Here is a 24,808-nt window from a genome sequence, read left to right as displayed (position 1 = left end):
AAAACCTGACTGACCACATGCAGAAAATTAAAGCAAGACCCCTACCTATCACCACACACAAAAATCATCTCTAAATGGATCAAAGACCTAAACGTAAAACCTCAAACTATAGGAACCTTAGAAAATGCAGGAGACAACCTTATGGAAATTGGAACTGACCACCAATTCCTGACCAAAATCTCAAATACCCATGCTGCAAGAGATAAGATAGACAAGTGGGACCTCATCAAACTGAAAAGCTTCTGAAAAGCAAAAAAAAAAAAAAAATTTTCCAAATGTATATCTGACAAAGGCTTAATATCTAGGATTCACAAGGAACCCAAACATGCTGCAAACAAAACAAAACAAAACAAAACAAAAAACCCAGCCCTACTAAAAAGTGGGCAAAAGCTATGAATAGACACTTCTTAAAAAGAAGAACTAGGAGCAGCAGATACATGAAAAAATGCTCAGCTTCATTAATCATCAAAAGAAATGCAAATCAAAACCACACTGAGATATCATCTAACTCCAGTCAGGATGGTCGTCATCAATAACTCAAAAAGAAAAAAAAAAAAAACAGATGCTGGAGAGGATGCGGGGAAAAGAGCACACTTCTACACTGTTGGTGGGAGTGTAAACTAGTACAAGTTCGGTGGAAAACAGTTTGGGGATTCTTAAAAGATCTAAAAATCGACCTTCCATGCAATCCTGTAACCTCCCTTCTGGGAATATACCCGGAGCAACTCAAATCACTCTATGAAAAAGATACCTGCACACGGATGCTTATTGCAGCATTATTCACAATAGCAAAAACACGGAACCAACTGTGCTGCCCATGGAAAGAGGACTGGATTAAAAATGTGGTACATATTCATGAAGAAATATTATGCAGCTTAAAGAAGGACAAAATTATGAACTTCACAGCAACTCGGATGGACCTAGAGTCTATAATATGGAGTGATCTATCAAAAAAATAAAGAACCGAGTATTACATATTTTCACTCATAAGCGGACCCAGAACAATTATCATAATACTATAAGAAAGGGATTGGTCATAGTAAGAAACTGCTGGAGTGGGGGATGCATCCCGTCAGTAAGGGTACCTGATCTCAAACCAGGTGAAGTGGGGACCAAAGTGAAGTCCAACCTCTACCTACACAATGACCATTTGTATACCTAACCCTGAATTGCACCCCACATCTTTAAAATAATAAAGAAGAGAAAATGTGAAGAAAAGTGAACACATACACTGTTTGTGAGAATGTAAATTAGTACAGTGATTAAACGTAATTATCGTATGATTTAGTAATCCCACTACTGGGTATATATCCAAAGGAAAGAAAATCAGTATGCTTAAGAGATATCTGCATGCTCGTGTTTACTGCAGCACTATTCACAATAGCCAATATATGCAATCAACCCAAGGGTCTATCACCAGATAAACTGGTACAGAAAATGTGGTATATAGACACACACAATGGAATGCTTTTAATCTATAAAACAATGAAATCCTGTTATTTGCAACAAAATGGATGAGCCTGAAGAACACTATGCTTGGTGAAATGTCAGGTACAGAAAGATAAATACCACATGTTTTCATTCATACATGGAAGCTAAGTAAGTTGATCTCATGAAAGCAAGACCAGAGTAGTGGTACCTAGAGACTGAAAATGGTAAGAGAAAGAAGGGAGAGGGAGAGATTGATTAATGGACAAAAAATGCAGTTCGGATAGGAGAAATAAGTTCTCATGTTCTATGGCAATGGAGAATGTTTGTAGCTAACAATTTGCCTGATATTTTCAATAGCTAGAATAGCAAATTTGAATGCTCAAACACAAAGAATAATTGTTTGAAATTAAATATATGCAGATTACCCTGATTTGATCATTACACATTGAACTATCACACTATCTCCCATAAATATGTACAATTATTTTGTGTCATTTAAAAATAATTTTAAAAATAAAAATACTGACTTTAAAAAAAAGATTCAAGTCAAGTATCACCTCATTTTCTCTATGAAGCTTTCCTTAATACTTGCAGGTATAGGACACAATCTCTGCATTTTATCTTTGCATTGTATGTTTCTGCCATATAATTTTGATTTTGCCAACTGCCCTTTGCTTCTACTTACCATCCTTCACAACCTCTCTCCCATAAATGTATTTTCCTTGAAGGCAGGGAGCATGTCTTTTTCATCTTTATATTCCTGGCACCTTGTACATGACCTAATATTTAGTAACTATATTTTACATGAATGAATGAATAAATAAATAAATAAATAAATGGAAATGAGTGTCAGAACTTCAAAAAATTTTTGAAGACCATCTCGTTCAATCTTTTCTTTGTACAGATGGAGCAATGGGGCTCAAAGAGAAATTTATTCATGATCACAGAGATCATTAAAACTCTCTTAACTCCTGGAATTCCCTCCAAGAGAAAAATGCATAAATAGAAAGCAGAATAATGACTCCTGATGTTCACACCATTCTTTCTTTTTTGTTTCATCATCTTCAAAGCCCTGTAGTGCAATAGTCTATCAAGAATTTTTTATAGACAAATCGAAATGGTCAGTACTACTGTTGCCTAGTGCTCTGACTTTTTTCTAGTCTTGCCTGTTTCCTGGCTCTAGGTCACTTTTAGTCCTTTACACTCTCCTTTGCACTTTCTTCACTACCTTTCCTGATCAATACAGACATACCTCGAAAATGCCGTGGGTTTGATTTTAAGTCACCGCAAAAAAGTGAATATTGCAATAAAGCAAGTCACACAATTTTTTTGGTTTATCATTGCATAAAATGGTTATGTTTACACTATATTGAAGTCTGTTAATTGCTCCATTGCATTATGTCTAAAAAATGTAGACATTATGATTTGAAAATATTGCTAAAAAATGAGACTTTAGCAAGTGGAAGTTCTTTGCTGGTGGAAGGTCTTGCCATGGAATTGATGGTTGCTTACCGATCGGGGTGGTTGCTGAAGATTGAAGTAGCTGTGGCACCTTCTTAAAATAAGACAATTAGCCGGGCTCGGCGGCTCAGCTTGTAATCCTGCGCCTTTGGGAGGCTGAGGTGAGTGGATTGCCTGAGCCCTCGGGTTCAAGACCCGCCTGGGCAGCGAGACTTCATCTCTACAATAAATCAAAAAATCAGCTGGGCGTGGTAGCGCATGCCTGTAATTCCAGCTACTCGGAAGGCTGAGGCGGAAGGATCGCCGGAACCCAGCAGGTCGAGGCTGCGGTGGCCGGGAGTGGCCACTGCACTCCAGTCTGGGCGACAGAGTGAGACTCCAACTCAGAAAAAAAAAGACAATTATTTTTGCCACATCAATTGCCTCTTCCTTTCACAAAAGGTTTCTCTGTAGCATGTGATGTTGTTTGATAGCATTTTACCCACAGTAGAACTTATTTCAAACTCGGGGTCAACTTCTCAAGCCCTGCCACTGCTTTATCAGCTAAGTTTATGTAATGTTCTAAATATTTGTTGTAATTTCAACTACCTTCACTATCGCAAGAAACCACTTTTTTTATTTATCCGTATGAAGCAAGTCCACATTTGTTATGAATTTATCATATGATGGTGGAAATTCTGTTTGTCTTCAGACTTCACTTCTAATTCTAGTTCTCTTGCTATTTCCACTACGTATGCAGTTACTTCTTCCACTGAAGTCTAGAATCCCTCAAAGTCTCCCATGAGGGTTGGCCTCAACTTCTTTGAAATTCCTATTAATGTTGACATTGTGACCTCCTTTCATGAATCACAAATGTTCTTAAAGTCATTCTAGGTTGGTGAATTCTTCCCCCAAATTTTTATTTTACTTCACACAGATCCATCAGAGGAATAATTATCCATGAGCTATAGTCTTATGAAAGGTATTTCTTAAATAAGACTAGAAATTTGAAATTACTTCTTGATTCATGGGCAGAAGAATGACATGAGAACAGCATTAATTTCCTTGTACATCTCCATCAGAGTTCTTGAGGAACAGGTGCATTGTCAATGAAAAGTAATATTTTTAACTATTTTTTTTCCTGAGCAGTAGTTTTCATCAGTGTGCTTTACACTTTCAGTAAACTATGCTGTTAATAAGTGTGCCGTCATCTGGGTTTTGTTGTTTCATTTATATTACACAAGCAGAATAAATTTAGCATAATTCTTAAGTGCTGTAGAATTTTCACAATGGCAAATGAACATTAGCTTCATCTTAAAGTTATCAGCTACACTAAACCTTAACAAAACTGTAAGCCTGGCCTTTGATACTAGATATTGACTTCTCTCTGGCTATAAAAGTTCTAAATGGCAACTTTTTTTCAATATAAGGCTGTTTTGGCCACGCTGAAAATCTGTTATTTAGTGTAACCACCTTCATCGATGATCTCAGATCTTCTGGATCTCTTCCTATAGCTTCTACATCAGTACTTGCTGCTTCACCTTGTACTTTCATGTTGTGAAGACAGCTATTTTCCATATACTACTTGAGCCAATCTCTGCTAACTTCTAACTTTTCTTCTGCAACTCTCTCATCTCTGTCAGCCTTCATAGCACTGAAGTGAATTAGGCCCTTCTTCTTGTTTAGGCTTTGACTTAAAATGTGGCCAGTTTGATCTTTTATCAAGACCACTAAAAATTTATTCGTCAGGAAATAAGCTGTTTTATTTTTTTGTCATTCGTGTGATCACAGGAGTAGCACTTTTAATTTCTTCTGGAAATATTTCCTTTGCATTCCCAACTCGGGCAACTAGTGCAAGAAGCCTAGCGTTCAAGATATCTTGACTTCTGACATTTCTTCCTTGTTAAGTTTAATTATTTCTTGCTTTTGATTCAAAGTGAGAGAGACTCTTCCTTTCACTGGAACACCTAGAGGTAATTGTAGGGTTATTAACTGGCCTACTTTTAACATTGTTATCTCAGGAAATAAGCAAGCCCAAGGAGAGGGAGAGAGATGAGGGAATAGTTGGTTGATAGTGCAGTGAGAACTCACACAACCTTTATTTGTTTAATTTCCCCTTCTTACTAAGATGCAGTTTGTGGTGTCCCAAAACAATTATAAAAGTTAACGTCAAGGATGTTATAACACATAATAATAGTGAAAAAACTGAAATACAGTGAGAATTGCTAAAATGTGACACAGAGATATGAAGTGAGAACATGCTGTTGGAAAAATGGTGCAGACAGACTTCCTGAAATGCAGGGTTACCACAAATTTTCAATTTGTAAAAAAATAATATTTGTGAAGCATACTTTTTTAAAAAGTGAAATGAAATAAAATGAGGTATGCTTGCATTGTCTTTTGTGCAAAGCCTGCCTCTGTGCTTAGTTCTTTCAGGAACCTTTTTCAAAAAAGTAAGTTTCTGATCCAGCTGATAGTTAATACACTCTTTTAGGTCTTGTCTAGATCACTGCAGTCCAATAAAGAACCAGAGGACTCTCCTTTCACTCAAGTGTTGACTCTAGAATTGATATCAGCTACGTGAATCAGGGTTTATAACACACAAAAATGATCTCTAGAGTACCTAGGAAAATGATATAGATTGATGATGATCAGCCCGTGAACTTTAGAGCCTGTCTGGGTTCAAATTTCATATATATAACTTGTTATTTATATTACCACAAGCAAGTTATTGGATTAAAACATAAAATTACTGATATTCAGTCATTTTAATTACAAAATAGATCATTTGTAACTTAGAATAATAATAATACCTATTTATGGAGTTGTTATGAAGATTCAAAGTGTCTATACAAAGTGCCCAGCCCAGAGTAAGTGTTCCATAAATGTTTGTCATAAATGTTATTAATTATCCTAACTCTTTTAATCTAAAATTACGAAATTATGAAAGCTGCTATTGAAAAAATGTTAATCATCCAACTATATAAATGTTTCTTTAAAAAACATTGGTCTATTTCTACCATGCATTTAGAACGATATTAGGATCAAGAGACAAAATAGTTGAGACAAACATAAAAAATTGCTAGTTTAATAACTGTGCAATCATTTCTGGACACGTACACTGAAGTCCTTAGGAATATCACTCTATCACACCCTTGTACTCTTTTAGCTTCATAAAAGGTTTCTATACAGGCTTATGGCCTTATAAACATATTTAAGTTTTTTTTCCCATTTAACAAAGCAAACCAATACCCTCTACCTTCTTCAGTGATACACTTTCTCCTCCCTTCCCAACCACATTTTAATAGTTGTCATTATTTATTATCTCCACTTCTGTAGGTCCTACTCAGATGATCCAACACTATTCTATAAATACTGTATCTCTGTCATAGCTCTTATCATGTCATAGGATAACTATCTATTTATTGACATGTCTCTCTCTTTCTCTCTGGACTTTAAGATCCTTGAGTCAGGGACTGAGTCATACTGAATTTTGTATTTCTACATATTAGCCCAATGCCTGGAACTTAGTAAGTAGTCACCACAATTTTATTAACTAAATGATGAATGAGATGATTAGTTCAGTACCGTAAGATAAATAACTCTTAAATCTTGTTCTTCAGTTTTATGTTATCAAACTACTCAGATGTAATGACCAATATTTTAAAGAGAATTTTGGCAATGTATTGTTATAGAAAATCATCTGTCCTCTAGTTTTGATTTTGCTATTGACCCACAGTGTGTCTTTAGATAACAAAGTCACTTCTTTACTCTGGAAGCGAGTGGGGGCTCATCTACTAAATAAGGACATTGGCTAGTTTAGATGATCTTCAAACTTTCTTTAAAATTTTAATTTAGAATGATAAACAATTATTCTGTAAAAAGGACAGAAGGGTGGCATTCAAAGTGACTTTAGTCATGAGTGGCTATTCCAATTCCCTCACTTCCCAGCCATGTACCTTGTAGAAACTCAATACATAGATAATGAACTGCCTAGATAAAAATTAGATAGTAAGATATGATTAAGCAAGCCAACTGACCTATCGTGTAGGCCACACTGAATTAATTGAGCTACTTTATTAATTAGTTCATCTAAACAATGATCTAATTCCCTTTTGATGTCTGCCTTGGTCAGAAAATTTATTTTCCTTTAGGAGAATATGTCCCTTTTCTGGTGCTGCTGCATAAGTTATACACTTACATCGATAACCAGAACATTCCAAACCTCTTATGAGGGCCGTTTTAGAGCAAAAGAGATTTTTCATCAATGCTGCTGTAATATTTTTCAGTTGGGGCAAAGCATGCTTCATTTTAAAAAAAAGTTTAGCCTATGACTACATATTCTCCTGCTGTATTGAAGAAACAGTCAGATGATACAAATTACTAAGTCAAAGGAGATAGGTTTTCATTTAGCATTTATTGTCTTTCAACATTCTCAGTCAGAAATTAAGTGAAATAATTTTATTTTCTAGATTACGGACCGAAGAACTTGCTTAAGCTACTTATCTAGACTTTGAAAGACAAGGAAGGGGAATCCTTTTTCTCTCTCCCACTCTGTCCCAGCAAAAAATGTGTTATCTTCTCCCTTCTTCTTTTTCAAGAAATCATGCTCTGAGCCTCTGAGCTGCCATTGCTAGGTTCATCAAAACTTTGGATGCTGGATATAGGTAATGACAAACTTTTTTTTCTTTTAGAAAACAGGAGTCTGAGGCATGTCACGTCGCCGTGCTGAATCTCGAGCAGCTGCTGCAAAGCCTCTGGACAGACCGTCCTATCCTCCTCCTGCTCCGCCATGGCCAAGAGCGCCTGGGACATGGTTACAGTGCTGCGCAAGAAGGGCCCCATGGTCACCCAGGCCAAGTCCAAGCAGGTCATCTTGGCGGCTCAGAGACAAGGGGAAGATGTGGAGACGTCCAAGAAGTGGGATGCAGGCCAGAACAAGCAGCATTCCCTCACCAAGAACACGGCCAAGCTGGACCGGGAGACAGAGGTGCTGCACCATGACAGGGTGCCCGTGGAGGTGGGCAAGGTGATCCAGCAGGGTCGGCAGAGCCAGGGCCTCACGCAGAACGACCTGGCCATGAAAATCAATGAGAAGCCGCAGGTGATTGCAGACTACGAGAGCAGACTGGTCATTCCCAACAACTAGGTTCTGGGCAAGATCGAGAGAGCCATTGGCCTCCACCTCTGGGGAAAGGACATCGGAAAGCCCATCGAGAAGGGACCCAGGGCAAAATGAACACAAAGCCTCGAAATCAGTGCGTTCCAGCTGATCTCGTCTGGCGGGTCCCCTTGACTGTCAACACCAACTTGGACCTCCTAGCGTGGCCAAGTGGAACACGGGGTCCTGCTGTGGGGACCTCTCCCTCAACTCCCACCTACTGTTACAAAAACTAAACAAACACTTGCAGTGAAAAACAAGAAAGAAAGCAGGAGTCATTCTCTATAAAAAGCCTTGCTGCCAGGTGATTTCCTCCCACTTTTACCTCCCCAACACACTCAACTCAGTCTAGCTCCCCACATTGTGAAGGGCACTTTGCTGATTTCTTATTATAAGGAAAATGTGCCCATAGATCTGTAGGAAACCTCTGGCTTCTTTTACCCAGCTCTCTTCTTGAAGAATACAAAAACAAAAAGTGTGGTTAGGACTGCTGAAGGTGGAATGCCATTCAGAACTCCAGAAAAAGAAACCTCTAGTTAAGACTTTTCTCAGGGTTGATTAATAGGCAAGAATATACAGTTTGATAGAAGAAATAAGACCTAATGTTTGATAGGTCAATAGGGTGACTATAGTTTATGATAATCTATTGTATATTTCAAAATAGCCTCAAGAGAATAATTTGAATGCTTTTAGCATAAAAGGACAAACATTTAAGGTGATCAATATCCCAATTACACTTATTTGATATTTACAAATGATATGAATGTGTTAAATTATCATGTGTATCCAAAAGATATGTACATCTTTTACATATCAATAAAAAATAAAGGAAGTGGTGGGTGCACTTAAAGACCAGATTTATTCACCACTATACAATGCAACCATGTAACCAAAAACTATTTGTACACCCTAAAGAAATTGAAATAAGAAGTAAAATAAAATTTAGGAAATAAATGAAAATTTTGAAAGACTTCTCTCAGAATTTCTGTTAGGAGAGAAACCCAAGAGGGGTAGCAAAGATAAGAATAAAGAAATGTAGGTGAGACAGATAGGAGTTTCTATGACTGTGAACCAACAAAGTGACTAGTATGAGCTGAGACTCAAATATTTTAGAGAATGACTTGTTCAAATGAAAAATAGAAAGAAGAGCCTGCTAGATCACAAAAGTTACAGAACCTTTAATAGCCAATTGGGCTGGAGAAGAATGATCATACCCTCACTATGACCACATTCACTTTGTATCTGGTTCTAGGTACTGTATAAAGGGTGATGCTTCAGCATCACAGAGTTGTGTAGCCTACCATTGCAGCCTTCCTCAGCTTGAGGGCTGCCTTCTCTCTGGAGGTACTGCGGTGGCTAAGGGCAAATGATCAGCTAATTTTCTAGTCAGAATCTATTTCTGGTTCCATCTTTCTGCTCAGAAACAATGTGAAAACTTTAGCCAACAAAATTTGCTTAATGTTCCAATCTAACAGGAGCTAGCTTTCTTTAGCTTGTTAGGCAGAAACACCAGCAATGAGCTAATAATTAGTGAGTCAGCCACATCTGATCTTCCATTTCATCTTTGAATTTTCAAACTAGAATGCACTCTGCAGACCTTGGACCTCAGTTTTAATCAGCCTTTTATCTGTTAGATCTCATCTAGCATAACCCTTCATTTTAAAAAGAACATCTGCTAATTTACAAAAGTAAAATAACCACATTTCTAAAAGTTTGAAGAATAGAGAGAAGCCAGAGAAGCAAATAAAAATCCTATCCCCAGGCATAAGCCATTGTTGATCAATCTGTTCTACTTCATTTTATCCTCCCAACCACTTGCATATACTTAAGAAAAATTGTTTTGTGCAGAGGGTTCAGCAAAAATAAATAAATATGCATATTTATTTTCCTTCTTTTCATATTGCTTCTTTATCTTTCATACTGAGGCAGGGTAGTCAGTGTAGGTTAGACATAGACAGATACATTTATTGTAAGTTTTAGAATAGAGGAAGGATTCAGACATTTTTCCTTATCACATCAGATCCGAGCACCCTACAGGCTGGAATGTAGACTCTCAGTCCACTCCACTCCCTCAGCTCATCAAAGGAAAATCTCATCAAGGTGGTTGCTGGAACCAGAATCCAAAGCTATAGAAATGATAATAAGACCACCTTTTAGTTCATAAATTAACATAGTCACAAAGTCTTGCAAGTTAGTCTATCAAGACAAAATGCTTATTCTGGAGAGGCTACTCCTTCACCCATCAGAGGTGGAGAGGGAGCAGGGGATACCTGTAGCCCACTCATTAACATATTAATGACTAAAAGCTATATCAAACTTCTTGTAAAAAGCAAAAGCACAGTTTTTCTTTCAAGAGATCCACCTATGCCAGCTCTGTCATGTCTCTCTTTCTCTCTTTTTTTTCTGTTACTAATAAATTCTGTTCTAAAACTTTGGTGGTCGCTCTGAAATTCTTTTCAATAGTGGGTCAAAGAACCCAGGAGCATTTCACTGCACTCCATTCAGCAATGCAAACTATTATCTTACTAGATAATGTGCAACCTTTTTAATGTCTGAAAAGAAGGAAAAGTGCATCATTCACCATACCACCAAAATGACATGCTTCTTCATGTTCCTTTCCAATAACACCTTTTGCACAGACAGAACCACTTTGACATAATTGCAAGTAGACCTTCAGAACATTTTGTAAGGGGCTATTGTCACCGGAACTTGCAAATATTTTCCACGTTCCTATGTAGTCTTCATAATGACTTCACTCTGTAAAAATTACAGAAGCAATGTAACTACATTTTACAGTATTTTTGAAATTAAAAACATGGATAGAAATCTCTGTTAATCCACATCTCAGAACAAAAATACTTTTAGAAATTTGGAGCATATCCTTCCAGGTTTCTTTTTCCTCTGCATGTCTTCATATACTTTTAATTCTGTTATTGGATCCAATCTTACATTCTACTTTTATGCTTAGTATTACATTTCCCACATATTCACAGATTTCATTGTTATATATTTTTAGGTAAGTAATATGATCATATTGCAGTGAATTTAGAAAACAGAGGGGAAAAAAACCAGATTATTTCTAATCTCCTTACCACTCTTGGCCACCATTAACAATTCACTGTATTTTTCATTAGTATTTAGTTATTTGATTTTTTAAAAGTATGTATTATAACATTTATTTACATTTTAATATAACAGGTTTGGTTTAAAAGTTTGCACAATTATATATATATATATCTCATGAAATTTTGTAGCTTGTATTTTTTTAAGTTTTAAAGTATGTTTATATAATGATGCTATATACAATTTAGCAACTTGCACTCTGCTTAATTCTATATCATCAACACTTGAATCTTTTAAAGTTTTTTAAAATGTTTATATATATAGCCAGGTGTGGTGGCTCAGCCAGTAATCCCTAGCCTTTGGGAGGCTGAAGTGAGTGGATTGTCTGAGCCCGCGGGTTCGAGACCCGCCTGGGCAGGCAAGACCTCATCTCTATAATAAATCAAAAAATTAGCCGGGCATGGTAGCATGCGCCTGTAGTTCCAGCTACTTGGAAGGCTATGGTAGAAGGATTGCTGGAGCCCAGCAGGTCGAGGCTGCGGTGGCCGGGAGCGGCCACTGCACTCCAGTCTGGGTGACAGAGTGAGACTCCAACTCAAAAAAAAAAATGTTTATATAATACAAATAATAAGAACATCTGTGATCTTGTATTCTATTTTTAAAATTATTTTATGTAACAATAGTAATACTATTACATCCAATTTTTCATGCTGCTTTTATTTACCTTATAGATAGGTTGCAACATAATCTTCTCAATGTATTTACTTAATAAACACTAACAATGCTTGCTGTGTGTCAGGCACTAATTTAAGTGTGTTTACATATTAACTCATTTCATCTTCATTTCAACGGTATGAGGTTGAGTTACAGAAGAGGAAACTGAAGCAAAGATGAGTTAAACAATTTGACCAAATTAAATGGCTAGTAGATGTCAGGGGATGGAAGTCAAACCTACACATTCAGTTTTTAAAGCCCGTGTTCTTAATCACCATGCTATGCTGCCTATCTGTCATTCTTTATTATTCTAATGATTTCAAATTATTCCATTTAGTGATTGCATCATTTTTCTTTTGTTCAGCATTGTAGTTATCTTTAATTTGTTACTATTAGAAGTAATAGTCATACTGATATGCACATATACTTTTGAATAGGGTTATTTTCAAGCCCCTCAATTGGGTAGCTAAAAAAAAAGGTCCAGGGAGGGAAAACGTGACCCACTCAAGGGAAGTTACAGAAAAGAGTGTCGAGAAAAATGGTTACTAAGTCAATACAAGTAGATCAAAATGAGGCCTACAGAAGTTGCAATAAAAAATAAGTACTAGAATATCCACAGGGACTGAAAAGGGGAAGAAAAGCAAGGAAAAGTACAGATTTGCAAAGCCAAAGAAACCATCAAGAGAGCAGGAAGACTACTCACAGACTGGGAAAAAGTATTTGCCAACTCCATGTCTGACAAAGATCTAACATCCAGGATCTACAAGGAACTCAAATGGTTGAAAAGAAAAAAGCAAACAGCCCCATCACAAAGTGGGCAAAAGATATGAGTAGACACTTCTCAAAAGAAGACATACGAGCAACCAACAGATACATGAAGAAATGCTCAGCCTCACTAGTCATCAAGGAGATACAAATTAAAACTACACTGAAATACTGCCTAACTTTAGTCAGAACGGCCATCATCAATAACTCAAAAAATAACATGCTGGTAAGGATGTGGTGAAAAGGGAACACTTCTATACTCTTGGTGAGAATGTAAACTAGCATAGCCTCTGTGGAAAACAGCGTGGTGATTCCTAAAAGTTCTAAAAATTGACCTTCCTTATGGCCCCACAATCCCCCTACTGGAAATATACCTGGAAGAACTCAAATCACTCTATAAAAAAGATACCTGCACATGTGTGTTTATCACAGCATTGTTCACAATAGCAAGAACATGGAACCAACGATGCTGCCCATCAAAATAGAACTGGATAAAAAATGTGATACATATGCACGATGCAATATTATGCAACCATAAAGAAGAACAAAATCATGAACTTTGCAACAATCTGGATGGAATTCAAGTCTATGATACTGAGAGATCTTTCACAGAAACAAAGAACTGAATATCGCATGTTCTCACTCATAAGTGGACCTTGAACAACTATTGTAATACTATAAGAAAAGGATTGATAGTAGCGGGAAACTGTGGGGGGTGATGAGGCAGGGATGTGGGATTGACAGTAGTGGAAATCTGCCTGGGGAAGGGGGGGCACAGCTCATCAACAAGGGTACCTGAAAAATGAATATTTGTATTCCTAACCATGAATTGTACCCCACAATTTTAAAATTAAAAAAATCAAAAGTTAAAAAAAAGTACAGATTCGAGGAACCAATGAGAAGCATGAGAGATGAATGCCTCAATCACTGAACTGAAGATTCTGTTTCCCTCAAGGAAGGCAGCTTACCTAAGTGGCAAAAACCTGGTTTCAAGGCCTCAACAAAATCTGTGTTTAAACCTAAGCGCCAGAGTAAGAAAGCCTTTTGCCCTCTTTAGGCCTGAGCTTACTAAAATCTCCATTACCTTGGCTTCTGTATTGTTTACTGATTAGGCTTTCTCTCCCTACCTCCTTTTGTGCTTTCTTCTTGATGGCCAATTTTTCCCCATTCAATTGTTAATTTTGCTGTTTACTGCCAATTCTTTCCACAACCACAACTTCTTATGCTACACAATCCAAGGTTTTCAATTCCCATCTACATGCTGATGGTTTCCATCTCTTTCTCCATCCAGAACTTCCCTGATCTCTGAACCTACATACATACATGTGTTAGATGTCGTAAGCATGTTGAATTCATTATTTTATTTTACCGTCATAATTATCCTTTAAAGTAGGTGTTATTATTCTTCCCTCATTGTAAATAAGGTAGTTAGGCACAGATTGTTTAATTAACTTACCAAGTATCACACAGCTAAGCACTAAAATTTGAACTCTGGTAGGTTAGGTCCAGAGTTGAGCCATTTAGCCACCACACTGTATTTTACAAATCTAGCTTCTTGCCTGTTGGTAACTTCTGTGTTTCCTACAGTCCATCAACAGCATTTCCAATACAGCTACCTAAAATATTTCCTGAAATAAGATAAGGGTATAAAGTATATGTACATAGCAACCTTTTATAGACTGAATTGATCATCTTCTCCTCATGTCTCCTTGTCTGGCATCATTTATTTCAGGTTTTGCCACCACCATCTCTTACCCAATCACTCAAACTACATTTGAGAATAATCATAGAATCTTTCTCTCTTTATTATCTACCAAACCTGAAAACAAATAATCAAATTCTGTCCAATTGAGCTTCTAATATTTCTTGAATCCATTTACTTTTCTCCATGAAATCTGCCCTACTTCAGCTTTTATCACTCCTCAACTGACTATTATTACAACAATTTCCTACATCCTCATTACTGAAAGTGTTCTTCAAAAATAGAAGCATCAACATCCCTTAGTGTTAGGCTCAGGGGGAAGTAGCACTCACCTTCCCTCATCTGCCCCTCCACCCACTGATCCCCTATGCGCCCCTCCACCCCAAACCCACAACAACATATCAGCTTCCTGGAACCTGCCGGCAGCTGCCAAGAAGGGCCAGACAGAAACTTTCCAGCCCATGCCGGATGCGACGCTTTGTCTCTCTGCTTCACTGTCACCCCCAACAGCCTCCCCGAATACAGCACCCTTAAAAACCGAAGCCTGCCCCTCCTTGGGCGTGACTCCCCTGCCCCATCTTTCCAGACCACGGGACCTCACCCGGTAGTTTCTCCCCCAATAAATACTTGGTTTATACTGGCCCTTTTCCCTGTGCCTCTTTTGGCATCTCCAAACATTATATCTTGGTGCCGAAACCGGGGAGGTGACTGAACCACACAGGCCTCACCTCCTGGCTCAGGGGCCTCCAGCCCAGACGCCTCCATCCCAAACTGCGAATTTCTGACCCACTCCTTCACTCAAACTTTCTTGAGGTGAGTTCCCCCCATGTCGGTCTCTCTTTCCCCCTCCAGGCCTCCCTATCAGAAGTCACAGCTGTGCTAGGGAAAGTCCTCCATTCTGGTCAGCGATAAATCCTGTTTATCCTGACCTTCACTCTGCCTGGCCGGTCTTTGCCTGAATTGGGATGCCTTTTCAGACTCAGACAGGCCCCGGAAATTTAGATCGACATGGGTAACCAACCCTCCAAATCTAATTCTAAGACACCTCTGGGCTGTCTTCTCAGTAATCTCAACAAATTTGGATTAACCCTGGACATTCAGCACAAACGTCTAATCCATTTCTGTACTGTGGCCAGGGCTCAGTATAGACTGGAAAATGGGTCCAAATGGCCCCCCGAGGAAACTTTTGATTTTAACATCCTCACTGACATGGATAACTTCTGCAAACGCAGTGGAAAATGGTCAGAGATTCTCTATGTTCAGGCCTTCTGACTCCTGTGCTCCCGTCCCTCCCTGTGTCAGTATTGTTCCACAACCCAAATCTTGCTGGTAAAGGGAGACTCCCGCCCCTTCCCTGTCCTCTGTTCCCGACCCCCCCTTGTTCCATCTGCCCCAGTCCCTCTACCCAAATATGACAAACCTCTCCCACCCGATCTGGAGCCTTCCCCCCTCATAAATCTTCTGGAAGACTTAGCTGTACCAACTCCTCGCCATCCAAATCCTCTTCCTTCTTCTAACCCACCTCCATACAATCCACCCTCTCTCTACCCCCATCTTCTTCCTTCACCTTCTGACTCTCCCATTCCGCTGCTCTCCCTCCCCTCTCCAGTCAGTACACATACTCGTTCACACTGCATACACCACCCTCCCCACCCCCTTGTTCCTGCACCTATTTGTCCTCTCCGAGAGGTTGCTGACCTGGATGGCTTTGTTCGGGTACACATTCCACCATTCTTGCTACCCATTTCATTACCCAATCTAACCCTGATATCCGCAGAAAGCTAAGAAGGCAAAGGGTGGCCCTCAAACCCCTGTCTGTGACCTGGTAAACATGGCCTTTAGGGTTTTTAATGCCCACGAGGAAGATGCAGAAACTGCTAGGCAGCAACACCTCCAGCAGGCCACTAAAGTCCAAGCCCGAGCCCTGGTTGCAGCCCTGCAGCCAATGCAACAGGTTACGGAGGTCTCTCGACGTCTGGAGATGGGTAACAAAGCTCCCCTGAGAGCCTGTTTCAAGTGTGGCCAGGAGGGCCACTGGGCCAAGTAGTGCCCTAACCCCTGCCCACCGAGTAAGCCATGTCCTATCTGCAAACAAAAGGGCCATTGGAAGTCGGATTGCACTTGGCCTGGCCAAGTCCCGGTGCCTCCACACGGGGGTGTGGCTGAGGCGCCTGCTCCACTCCATAAGCTGTTTGGACTGGCAGAAAGCTGAGGATACCCGAACTCGAAGACCCAATTACCCTCGCCGAGCCCAGGGTCTTACTCCAGGTAGTGGGTAAGTCAATCTTGTTCCTCGTGGACATGGGGGCTACCTATTCGGTTCTGCCTTCCTTTTCGGGACCTCTATCTCCTTCCCAGGTCTGTCATTGATATCAATGGCCAGCCTTCTCCCCCCCCTTCAAACCTCGCCTTTACCTTGTTCTCTCAGTGATTGGATGTTTAATCACTCCTTCCTTATTGTCCCATCCTGCCCTGTTCCATTGCTCGGCAGGGATATCATCTCAAAACTGGGGGCCACTTTAACGCTGCTAGTTCAATCGGTGGCCCCACTCCTTGCCAATATTGCTCTAGTCTCTGTTTTTCCCAGCTCAAACCTGCCGCCTCCCTTCCCACCCCACCTAGTCAACCCCGATATGTGAAACATTTCCACCCCAGTCATAGCCCAACACCACACCCCAGTTTGCATAATTTTTAAAATCCCCTCTAACTTCCCTTTTAGACCCCAGTTCCCCATTTCAGCCACACATTGTAAAGGCCTTAAACCCATCATCACTCACTTGCTTTCTCAGGGCCTCCACATACCTGTTAACTCTCCACGTAACACCCCCATCCTTCCGGTCCGTAAGCCATCTGGAGACTACCGCTTGGTCCAGGACCTCCGTCTCATTAATGAGGCGGTGGTCCCTCTCCACCCAGTGGTTCCTAATCCCTACACTCTTTTATCTCAGATACCACCTCAGACAACATATTTCACTGTCATTGACCTCAAGGACACTTTCTTTACTATTCCCCTACACCCAGACTCTTACCCTCTTTTTGCTTTCACCTGGGAGGACCCGGACATGAAACAGGCACAACAACTTACATGGACGGTCTTGCCACAGGGCTTCCGGGACAGCCCCCACCTCTTTGGCCAGGTTCTTGCGGCCAACCTAGCTGATTACTCTCTCCAACCTAGCCACCTCATCCAGTATGTGAATGAACTCTAACTTTGCAGCCCATGTGAGAAGCTGTCCCCCACACACACAGCCACCCTTCTCAATTTCTTGGCCTCTCGGGGATACCAGGTGTCCCCCAGAAAGCCCAGCTCACACAACCTGAAGTTGTCTAACTTGGCATCCGCCTTACTCCCACCACTAAGGCCCTGACAATGAACCGCCTCCACACTATATGGCAGCTGACACCCCCAGAAAATGGTAACCAAATCCTGTTGTTTTGGGTCTTTGTGGGGTACTTCAGGCAATAAATCCCTAACTTCACCCCATTAGCCAACCTCTGTATGCGGCCGACAAACAAATGCCTACAGGGCCCCTCACCTCCCCCGCTGAGGTTCACAAGGTGTTTGTTGCTCTCCACAACACTCTCCTGTCTTCACCACCACTGTGTCTCCCCAACCCCTCTCAGTCCTTCTGTTTGTTCACAGATAAGCTCCATAAAATAGCTGTGGGGGTCCTAACACACCCAGTGGGCCCCTCCCACCGCCCGGTAGCCTACCTCTCCAAACAGCTCAATACCACTGTTCAGGGGTGGCAACCCTGCCTAGGGGCCTAGCAGGAGCTGCTGTTCTAACCAAAAAGGCTTTAAAACTTTCCTTACATCACCATATCACTGTCTTCTCCCCTCACAGAGTCCACAAACTGTTAGGACATTGGGTGCTCTCTCTCCTAGGCCCCTCCAGGACACAGGAGTTCCATTTGTTGTTCCTGAACAGCCCGGGAGTAACTCTAAAGCCTTCCCCACCCCTTAACCCAGCGTCCCTACTCCCTCTCCCCTCCTCTGATGTAGGGCCTATCCACTCTTGCCCGGAGGTGGTGGAGGCCCTGAGTCCACCCAGGGCTGAACTCTCAGATCAGCCACTTCAGTCCCCAGACCTCACTCTGTTCCTGGATGGTAGTTCTGTCTGAACCCCGCAAGGCCACCAGTGGGCAGCCTACGCTATAGTCTCTGCTGACTCGGTTCTCAAGGCCCAGCCCCTTCCTCTGGGCACCACTTCCCAAAAAGCGCAGCTTGTTGCTCTTACACGGGCTCTCAAACTATCTAAAGGGCAGTAGGTAACCATCTACACCGACTTCCAATATGCCTTCCTCATTGCTCATTCAGCTCCTGCCCATGCAACATCTCCAGACCTGTGCCATCTACTCTATCTGCTCCAAGGGGTGGGTTCTTTTGGTGTAACAGCACCCTCTTCAAATCTATCAATAATTCTTACCCTTGTTGCTATCCAGTAACACTTGTGTCACAGCTCACTTTCTATTCTGAAGAAAAACTCTTACTCAAAGCCTTTCCCACTCCCTGCCATGCCCGCCGTGCAGCATTTCTACGCCTCATGCTCGGTCTCATGTTTGCCATGTCCTTGGCAACTAGAAGGCTGAGTGCGGGAGCAGTGGGATACAGCTTCTTTTCTCCCCAAAATCTGGAAGAAAGGCTCCAAGCCACTCTGAAAGCATCCGCAAGCTCCCTGACATCCCTGCAGTGGCAAATAACCTGTCTAGCCCGGGTTACTTTACAGAACCGCAGGGCCCTTAATCTCCTTACAGCTGGCCAGGGTGAAACCTGCATTTTTCTCCAGGAAAAATGCTGTTTCTACATTAATAAAACAGGGCTGGTAAAAGAAAATATCAACGTCCTCCAAAACCTGGGAGACAAACTTCGCCAAAAAACACCACAAAGTCACCCTTCACTGCTTGGTGGAACTCGGGCATTGCCCAAAGGGTCATGCCATTCTTGGAACCTGTTCTACTTATCTGTCTTTTACTTATGGTTACACCCTGTCTGTTTAATTTTTTGCAGTCTCGCATGAAGAAAATTTCTCGCGTCGCAGTCAATCAGCTACTCCTGCACCCCCATCCGTATTCCCCACTTCCCTCCGAGGCACCCCATGTAGGCCTCCCCTAAAACTATGCCCCCTTTCAGCTAAAAGCAGCCAGATCGAGTCAACGCCCCTTATACCAAAGAGGTTGGGATGTTAGGCTCAGGGGAAAGCAGCACTCAGCTTCCCCCATCGACCCCTCCACCCACTGATCCCCTATGCACCCCTCCACCCCAGACCCACAACCACATACCAACTTCCTGGACCCTGCCGGCAGCTGCCAAGAAGGGCCAGACAGAAACTTTCCAGCCCATGCCGGATGCGGCGCTTTGTCTCTCTGCTTCACTGCCGCCCCCAACACCCTCCCCGAATACAGCACCCTTAAAAACCGAAGCCTGCCCCTCCTTGGGCGCGACTCCCCTGGCGCATCTTTCCAGACCACGGGACCTCGCCTGGGAATTTCTCCCCCAATAAATGCTTGGTTTACACCGGCTCTTTGTCCTGTGCCTCTTTCAGTATCTCCAAACCTTACACTTAGGACCTTGTTAGAAATGCAAAATCTCAAGCCCCCACAGGCCTACAGAATCAGGAACTGTATTTTAACAAGATTATCGGGTGATTCATCAGTACAATGAAATCTGAGAAACACTGAATTGGCTTCCCTGACATTCCCCTCTCCAATTCGTCCTCTATGCTGCAGCTGGAGTGACTTGTTCATAATTGAAATGTGATCATGTCACTCCCCTGCTTAAAACATTTCAAAGACTCCCCACTGTGCACATGGTGAAATCTGAACTCTCTAACATGTCATATGATATCCTCTGCAATCTAACCCCACTCTCATCTCTTTTTACTACATTGTTATGCTGCAACAATATTCAATTGCTTGGATTTCTTTCACTTTTTACCATGCTGTTTCTAACTGCTGTGCATTACTCATGCTAGTCTCCCTTTATGAAACATTTTTTAGCTCAATTAGCTTATTAATTCCCAATCACTATCTAAGATATACCTCATGTTTCTTCCTCCAAGAAACCTTGCCTTATACGCCAAGCTTGATTAGGTGTCTTTGCCCTGCTCTCTCCAAGAATACTAGGCATATACAAATTATAGACTAGACAAAAATGAGAGCTTAAGTGCAAAGGTCATGCAATTTGCATCACTGTGTTCTCAGGACAGTTAACTGCTTCATACATAGTAGATAGTTATTAATATTTGTGGAATGAATGCATATATAAATGAGCCTAGTATGTATTTCATTGAGTTGCTTAAGGATTAAATGAGTTAAAATAAGTAAAGTGTTTGGCAAATGATAAGCACCTTCTATTAAGTTTTTGTTCAGAAAAACAGCTTGTTTTGAAAATAGCAAACCTTAATAATTATTAGTGTAACATTTATAAGAACAACATAGAGAAAAATATTTCATGAAGCATAGCGATCTTAAACAATTATAGCTTGTTCTCTATATCGGTGAGCTTCACATCTGCCTATTCAACCAAACATGAATCAAAAATATTTGGGAAAACAAGCAATAAATAAATAATAATGCAAATAAAAAATCAATACAGTATAATCACTATTTATATAGCATTTATATTGTATTAGATATACTTTTAAATATTTTTGAGGATGTGAGACACAATTAAGTATGAGGTATACAAGTGGTTATCATACAGGTAGACTTTGGCCTCCCTTTGGTCCCCACTTTGCCTGGTTTGAGGTCAGGTTTGAGTTCTTGTAGATCCTAGATATTAGGCCTTTGTCAGATATATATTTGGCAAATATTTTTTCCCATTCTGTTCGCTGTCTCCCCATGCTCTTGATTATTTCTTTTGCTTTGCAGAAACTTTTCAGTTTAATGAGGTCCTACTTTTGTATCTAATCTCTTATGGCATGGGCACTTGGGGTTTTAATCAGGAATTGGTTGCCTACTCCAATATACATAAGGGTGTCTCCTGCATTTTCTAAGATTCTTATATTTGAGGTTTTACGTTTAGATATTTGATCAATTTAGAGTTGATTTTTGTGTATGGCAGTAGGTAGTGGTCCTGTTTCAATCTTCTGCATGTGATCACCCAGTTTTCCCTGAATAGGTTCTCCTCTCCCCAGTGGTTTTTGGCAGAGGCTTTGTCAAAGATGAGTTGATTGAGAAACTGAGGTTTTGCTCCCAGGATCTCTATCCTGTTCCATTTGTCTATATGCCTGTTCTTGTACCAACAACAGGTTGTACTGATTATTGTAGCCTTATAGTATAGTTTAAAGTCTGGAAGTGTGATAACTCCCACTTTGTTTCTGTTGCTGAGGATTGTTTGGGCTATTAATGGTCACTTATGTTTCCATATGAATTTTTGTATTGTCATTTCCAGATCTGAGAAGAATGATGTTGGTAATTTAATGGGTAGTGCATTGAATCTGTAGATTACCTTTAGAAGGATGGACACCTTAACAATGTTGATTCTTCCTATTCATGAGCATGAAATATTTTTCCATTTGTTTGTGTCATCTTTGATTTCTTTTAGCAGTGCTTTGTAGTTTTCATTGGAAAGGTCTTTCAATTCTCTGGTTAGGAAGATGCTGAGGTACTTCATTTTTTGTGTGGCTATTGTGAACGGCACTGTGCTTTTTATTTGTTTCTCTGCCTGTTTGATGTTGGGGTATAAGAATGTGACTGTCTTTTGAACATTTATTTTGTACCCTGAGACTTTGCCAAAATCCTTTATTCGTGCAAGGAGAATTTTGACAGATTCTTTAGGATTTTCAAAGGTATAGGATCACATCATCAGTAAAGAGGGATAACATAACTTACTCTTTTCCTTTTTGGATACCCCTGATTTCTTTTTCTTGTCTAATTGCTCTAGCTAGGACTTTCAACACAATGTTGAACAGGAGGGGTGAGAGTGACCTGCCTTGTTTGTTTTGGTTTTCAGAGGAAATTTTTCCAGTTTCTGTCCATCTAGAAATATGCTGGCTGTGGGTTTATTGTAGATGGTGCTTAGTATTTGAGTTATGTTCCTTCTATGCCTAGGTGTTCAAGGCTTTTTAATCAGGAAGGGATGCTGGATTTTATCAAAACCTTTTTCTGCAAATAATGATATAACCATGTGTTTCTTGTTTTTACATCTATTGATGCATTTAATTACATTTATGGTCTTGCAGACATTGAACCAGTCCTGCATCCCAGGGATGAAGCCAACTTGGCATGGTGGATAATTTTTTAGATGTGTTGCTGGATCTGATTAGCTAGAATCTTGTTGAGGATTTCCATCTATCTTCATAAGGGATATTGGCCAGTAGTTCTCTTTTACTATTGGATCATCATCCAGTTTGACTGTCAGTATGATGTTAGCTTCATAAGATGATTTGGGGAGTGTTCTGTTTTTCTCAATTGCTTGGAATACTTTCAGTAGATTGGTATCAGCTCTTCCTTGTAGGTTTTGTAGAATTCCACTGAAAAACTGCCTGATCCAAGGCTTTTATTTGTGATAGTTTTCTTATGACAGAGTCAATTTTCTGGGTCATTTTTGGTCTATTTAGTGCCTCAATATCTTCCTGTTTCAACCTTGGGAGGTTGTGTGATGTCAGAAAGTCTTCCATTTCTCTTTTTTTGAGGGGGGATCTTTTTTAATTTTAAATATGTGAGGTACAATTCAGGGTTGTGAATACAAGTGGTCATTATGCAGGTACCCTTCTTGATGAGATGTTCTCTCCCCTCCCCTGGAGGTTTCCCACTACTACCAATCCCTTTCTTACAGTATTATGATAGTTGTTCAAGGTTCGCTTATGAGTGAGAACATGTGATATTTGGTTCTTTGTTTCTTTGATAGATCACTCAGTATTATAGACTCTAAGCCCATCCAAGTTACTGCAAAGTTCATAATTTTGTCCTTCTTTATGGCTGTGTAATATTCCATCATGTATATGTACCACATTTTTAAAATCCAGTCCTCTTTCGATGGGCAACACAGTGGGTTCCATGTTTTTCCTATTGTGAATAATGCTGCAATAAACATGCATGTGCAAGTATCTTTTTCATAGTGTGATTTGAGTTCCTCTGGGTATATTCCCATAAGGGGGATTGCAAGGTCACATGGGATGTTGATTCTAGACTTTTAGAAATTGTCACACTGTTTTCCACAGAGGTCGTACTAGTTTGCACTCATACCAACAGTATAGAAGTGTTTCCTTTTTGCCACATCCTCTTTAGCATCTGTTATTTATAGAGTTAATGAGGATGGCTGTCCTGACTGGAGTTAAGTGGTATCTCATTGTGGCTTTAATTTGCATTTATTTGATGACAAGTGAGATGGAGCATTTCTTCATGTATCTGTTGGCTGCTCGTACGTCTTCTTTTGAAAAGTGCCTATCCAGTCAGGCTGGGTGGCTCAGCCTGTAATCCTGTGCCTTTGGGAGGCTGAGGTGAGTGGATTGCCTGAGCCCGAGGGTTCAAGATCCACCTGGACAACTTGGCGAGACCTCATCTCTACAATAAATCAAAAGTTAGCTGGGTGTGGTAGCGTGCACCTGTAGTTCCAGCTACTTGGAAGGCTGAGGCAGAAGGATCGCTGGAGCCTGGCAGCTCGAGGCTGTGGTGGCCGGGAGCGGCCACTGCACTCCAGTCTGGGCGACAGAGTGAGACTCCAACTCAAAAAAAAAAAAAAGAAAAGAAAAGTGCTATTCATATATTTTGCCCACTTTGTAATGGGACTGTTTGTTTTTTTTTTCCTTTGTGTCATGTTTGAGTTCCTTCTAGATCCTAGATGTTAGGCCTTTGTCAGATGTTCAGTTGGCAAATATATTTTCCCAGGCTGTGGGCTGTCTCCCTGCTCCCTCAGTGGTTTCTTTGGCTTTGCAGAAGCTTGTCAGTTTGATGAGGTCCCACTTGTGTATCTTATCTCTTATGGTATGGGCACTTGGGGTTTTGATCAGGAATTGGTTGCCAGTTTCAAATTCCATAGGGGTGTCTCCTGAATTGTCTAAGGTTGTTATAATTTTAGGTCTTTGGTTCACTTGGAGTTCATTTCTGTGTATGGTAATAGTTAGGGGTCTTGTTTTGATCTTCTGCATGTGGTCAGCCATTTTTCCAAGCACCGTTTACTGAATAGGTTCTCCTCTCCCCAGTGGTTGATGGTGGAGACTTTGTTGAAGATGAGCTCGTTGAGAAATTGAGGTTTTGCTCCAGGAATCTTTATCCTGTTTCATTTTTCTATGTGCCTGTTCTCGTACCAATACCATACTGTTTTGATTATTGTACATTTATAATGAAGTTTAAAGTCTGGGAATGTGATGCATCCCGTTTTTTGGTGGGTTTTGTTTGTTTGTTTGTTTGTTTTTGTTTTTTTGCTTACTATTATTTTGGCTGCTGGTGGTTGTTTATATTCCATGTGAATTATTGTATTTTCATTTCCAGATATGAGAAGAATGCTATGGGTAATATAGTTATTACATTAAATCTGTCGATTGCCTTGGGTAGGATAAACATCTTAACCATGTTGCTACTTCCAAT

The 24,808-nt window shown here is 40.4% G+C and overlaps 1 pseudogene across 1 annotated transcript; it reads left to right on the top strand.

The window, feature by feature from the left end:
* Positions 1-7,663: 7,663 nt before the first annotated feature.
* LOC103256826 lies at positions 7,664-8,167 on the top strand (annotated as a pseudogene). Its single transcript, XR_002481779.1, has one exon. The product of XR_002481779.1 is annotated as an endothelial differentiation-related factor 1 pseudogene (transcript).
* The last annotated feature ends 16,641 nt before the right edge of the window (positions 8,168-24,808 follow it).

This window comes from Carlito syrichta, unplaced genomic scaffold (genome assembly GCF_000164805.1).
Source record: "Carlito syrichta isolate Samal-C Ts95f unplaced genomic scaffold, Tarsius_syrichta-2.0.1 Scaffold296798, whole genome shotgun sequence".
Taxonomy (NCBI): domain Eukaryota; kingdom Metazoa; phylum Chordata; class Mammalia; order Primates; family Tarsiidae; genus Carlito; species Carlito syrichta.
Note: the sequence above shows the minus strand (reverse complement) of the source record. Positions and strands in the feature narration are given on the sequence as shown.